Source organism: Microtus ochrogaster, chromosome 5 (genome assembly GCF_000317375.1).
Source record: "Microtus ochrogaster isolate Prairie Vole_2 chromosome 5, MicOch1.0, whole genome shotgun sequence".
NCBI lineage: Eukaryota > Metazoa > Chordata > Mammalia > Rodentia > Cricetidae > Microtus > Microtus ochrogaster.
In genome coordinates, this window is record NC_022012.1 from 63,990,591 (window position 1) to 63,995,703 (window position 5,113).

The following is a 5,113-nucleotide window of genomic DNA, read 5'->3' on the forward strand; positions in this document are numbered from 1 at the left end:
TGATGAGATGTAATATGTGTAAATTATTTTTATATGTATATATTTTGCTAGCTAGTGTGTTGAGTATTTGCTAATGCCTGACTGGCTGTTTGGAGCAAGCTCCAGTTTCCCTAAGCCTGCTCCCCTTCCCTTTACACTTGTGCAGGCCCATAGTAAGTGAAAACTTGCTCGCCTAGACTTGAAGGTTCCTGTCACTGCTGTCTTGTCATGGCACGTGAAGAGAGATGGCTTAGGAGATACATTTCTCAAGTCTAGAAATAGTGACTCGTTTAGTAGCACAAGTGCGTTTCTCCATCTGCCTTACATGCGCAGCAGAAGCTCCTTCGTCCTTTTCAGCATGATCAAATCCCTTGCTTTCGTCTTTGAGGGAAGTTAGTCTTCCTCCATCTAACCCCCACCCGTGTGTGTGTGTGTATGTGTGTGTGTGTGTGTGTGCGTGTGTGTGTCTCTGTATGTGTGTGCATCGTCAGATATCTAACTAGGTATTTGGCTACATCTGGACAACGGAATGAAGGGGAGGCTGTCTCCCCAGCTCCACTTCCCTTCCCCTTTTAGAGCTGCTGCAGACCCAGGTTTTGTGGGAATTCCTCTGGAGTCTGTAGCTTCTGTCACCCACTACATTTCACAGTTGTGTGGAGGATGATTCTTAGAATGTTCACTGGGTTACTACCCCTTGAGATCTTCGTATATGCCTAAAGTGTGTATCATTTTATACTCATGGACATCAGTTAGCCCCTCCTTCCATCTCTGTAGAACACACTGTATATAAATAATTTTGTACATAATGACCACCAAATATTTTGTAGTGAGATATTTGGCCACGTGTGGACCATGGATTGATGGGACCACGCTTCCCTTGTCCCTCTTAGGGTGGTGGTGGGCCCAGGTTAGAGAATCCCATGCCTGGAGGGGCAGGTGTGGCTCACCTATCTTTCAGTACATAGCTCATCTTCCAGTAGAAGAAACCCATCTCCATGTTCAAGCTCAGAAGCTATCACAGTGCCTGTACCCTGGAGCCAGTTTTCCTAAAGGAAGACTGGCATGCCTGACCATGAACAGCTGCTTCTCTTCCACACAGAGATGTGACCCCTGGTGGGCACCAGCATTATGGAAGCCACTGCCTTCAGAATAACTGCCACAAGACATTTCTGGTGTACAAGCTTAGATCTGGTGTTACAGCGTCGGTATGCGCAGCCAGATAGATAGAGCCCATCAGAGTGTTTGAGCATACCTCCTTTTTCATGGCTGAGACTGACTCTGCCCTCTCCGAAATGCTGTGCAGGAGACAGGAAGCCTAAGAATTCTGCTCTGAGAGAAGTTTACGTGTGCTTTAGGGTTGGGATGATAGATCGAGTACCTTTTCAAAAAGAAGAGACTGAGTTTGCTGACTTCACAGTTCCCACGCCCCCGCTGCTCGCTCCATTCTCACATAAAGGAAGGGGATGAAAACTCTCTTAAATAGCAGGATGATCCCACTGCGTAAACCACAGAGCAGCCGTTTGGAACTAACTGACCAGAGAAAAGTATCCAGAACCTCGATGTTCATGGTCCCCAATTCTAGATCCGACTGTATCTTATACTCTGGCTCAAAATCCTTACAAATAAAAGGGCTGAGAATGTAATATTTAAATTAACTTAATGGCAGAACTCAGTTCTGCTCACTCCTCTTAATCTCTCTCCCATTAGCTTAATTAACAGCAATGACCAAACAATCAGTAGATAGGTGAAGGACAGGTTACAAATTTTAAGTCTATATCCTGGGCACTAATCTAGAACAGCACATGAGTCAGAGGTTAAGCTTATTTCAGACACATTGTTGCCTTGGAGAGGGTGAAGGAGAAGGCTTGGAGTCATGGGTGGAAAAGAGCGACCTACTAACCAGACTTGGTTGGCTGTGTCTTGTGGCAGTCATTTGGAGCACGTTGGCTCAGCTAGTTGGTATGGTGAATGGGTACCATACTAACAGATTTGGAGGCTACATCCCAATCCCGTTACCCACACTTAGCAGGTGTACGATCATGGGCAATTCATTTAATTGCCTGCCTATTATACATTATATGGGGGATACGCACCGGAAATGGAGTCAAGTGACCTGAACACTTGACTCTACACTTTCTTAGCTGGGTGACTTTGGGGAAACCACTTGGTCTCCCAAGGCTGAAGCTCCCCAGCTATTAAATGGGAAATAATAGCTTCACTAACTACCTCACAGAATTGTAGTGAGAAAATATAATCAGATCATTGGATGGAAACACCATAGAAACCAGAAAGCACTGTACAAAAGTAGATCGCTTTTATCAATTCACTAGTGTTTTCCACTGCCTGAGTCTGTTTTATTCTGACCAGTGGTTCATCTTTTAGAGTAGGGCAAATTGGGGCACGGGAATGATGTAAAGGACTAGGATTGTTCTACTTTAAACACAGAGGTGAGAAACGTGATTGGTGGCAGCAGTGGGTGTTATATTTCAGTGATACAAAACGATAGATCATTTTGCTGGGTCATTTGAAAGTACTTTGAAAAGGGCTGGGGAGTAACTCAGGAAGGTAATGTGCTTGCCTTGTGTGCACCGAGTCCCGATCTGATCCCCAGCACCGCATAAGCTGGGCAGGGTGCCATGAATCTGTAATCCCAGCACTCAAAAGTCAGAGGCAGGAAGATCAAAAGCTCAGATTCGTCTTTGGCTACATAGAATTTGAGACCAGCCAGGGTCACATGAGATCCTGTCTCAAAAAAAGAAAAAGACCCCGAGGAAGTGAACACAATCCTTGGAAATACTGGCTCCCAAAGGGGAGCTCAAACGGTGACTAAGAATTTAGGCAAGAGCACTGCTGTCTTTTCTGTCATCACTAGAAGTGACAGAGGCCAAGACTCAAGGTATTGCTGGCCACCTTGGAGAGCATCTCCTTGGGCTCCAGGAATTTTCATGTCTGGCATCCTGGTGCCGGCTCTGACATAGAAGGGGAGAAAGCTCTCCGGGGCAGCAACTACCGTATCACCAGCAGCTCAGCCCTGGCCAGTTATTTCTGCCAAGAAAAACCTTGAAGCATGGCCTCATAGGGATGGTGTCCCACAGTCCTTTTATCTTTGGTACCATCTAATAAGGTGGCTTTGTACATAGTAGGTGCTTTATAAATGTCGCTTGTCTGTCATTGTCCTCCAGCCCTGCAAGAATTATATTCTGTTTACAACCATGTGGTGTATATATACATACATATATATCTAATCATACTGATTTGGTTGCCAGCTGTAATGTGACCTTGAGTAAGATTTTTCCATCTATCTTATCTTCATTTCATCTGTAAAGCCCTGTGTCTCTTTCAGATTCCAAACATTACAACCCTGTGTTTCTGAGCCGGGCAGTGGTGGCGCCTACCTTTAATCCCAGCACTTGAGAGGTAGACGCAGGTGGATCTCTGTGAGTCTGAGGCCAATCTGGTCTACAAAAGCTAGTTCCAGTGCAGCTAGGACTGTACCACAGAGAAACCCTGTCTCGAAAAACCCACCCTGTGATTCAGAAATGAGTGGGTAATCTATCCACTGCAGCTCCTGCTCTCTCCAGGAATGTTCCACAGATGCTTGCTCCTGTTCATCAGTGTTTGATAACTTCAGCGTCGTTCTGGAAGAGCAGCCTTGTCAGAAAGGCTACTTCAGGGCTGGGAAGTTAGCTGGGAGGGAGAGCATTTCCTGATACGTGGGTTCAATTCTTAGCACTACAAAATAAAAAAAAAAATAATAAAATAAAAAAACTTTAAAAGTTTTGGGACACTTCCCTCAAAAACAGAAAGAACATCTTTATATATAATATTTTTCTCCTCAGAATCCGAGAGAAAGGAGGGGAAGAAAATGTAAAGAAAGAAACTGACCAGTATGTTTTTAATGGGCTTCTATTCAATACCTGTGTATTTGCATTTCCAAGCACATATTGATTGCATACCAAGAGACAATCAAAAGCGCACTGTGTATTCAAAGAAACTGGCCCAGGATTTGAAACTTCTGTGGACACAGTCTAGATGTGAGTAGACAGAAATGGGCCAAATGGGAAGAGGGGAAGGATGGAAAGTACGCTTCTTGAGTAATTTTACTTTAGAACCAAATGTTAGCCATGACAATCTTTATTTAAATTATTCTAAGCCAGACATGGTAGTGAACACCTGTAATCCCAGCACTTGGAAGGTGGTGGCAGGAGGATCAGAAGTTCAAGGTCATTCTCAGCAAGTTCAAGACTAGCCTGGGACACATGAGACTTTGTCTTTAAAATAAATAGGTAAATGGCATAAAAGTAATTTGTATCTCTTCTTTCTTCTTAAGAACAAAACTATGTACATGAAAAAGCATATTTATATTTTAAGTAAGTCTTTATCTTAATCTGTTTCATGGTTTTTTTTCTATAAAACAAGCAGCATTTTTCATTGCACACAAAAATGTAAAATACTTGCATGCCACCAGTCATGACTTACCAGTTCTATGCCTGTCAAGTGTGACCTTACGTGTATTGTTGCCTATATAGTGTTGAAGAGACTAAGGGACATAATACGCTTGTAAACTTGTATACTATTGGTAACACTTGTTTAGCTAAGCAAATTCTGAAAAGCCACATGGCTTTATTTTTCATTTGATGCTTTTTGATCAAATGTTAGATGATTGGTTAATTCACTAGAAAACTAAAGACTAACTTGCTTTTTAAATGTGAAGTTAAACATCTTGTGAAAAGTAAGTGTGAAATAAAGGAAAATGTACAAATTTTAAACTACTTTTATCATTACAAGGAACCCCATTGGCCCCCCAAAAAAGGTGTAATTTGGGGCCTTTTGGAATTAGCCACTAAGAGGTAACGTTGAGCTAAATATAAACTTTCAATTAATCAAGATCTTTGTGCTTTCAAGGGTGTCATGTATTCATTTGTGTCTGGACCGATAGTTGTAAATGGAAATGTAAAAAATAAAAGGGGGGGTCAATAAACTTAACTTTAAATGTCAAAGCCTTGTTGAAATAAGAGCAGCGGGGAGCTTTCCGCCACCCGGCCGCCCACATGGCTAGCTTAGCTTATGCCCCGAAATAATTACACGGAAACTGTATTCTTTTAATCACTGTCTGACCCATTAGTTTTAGCCT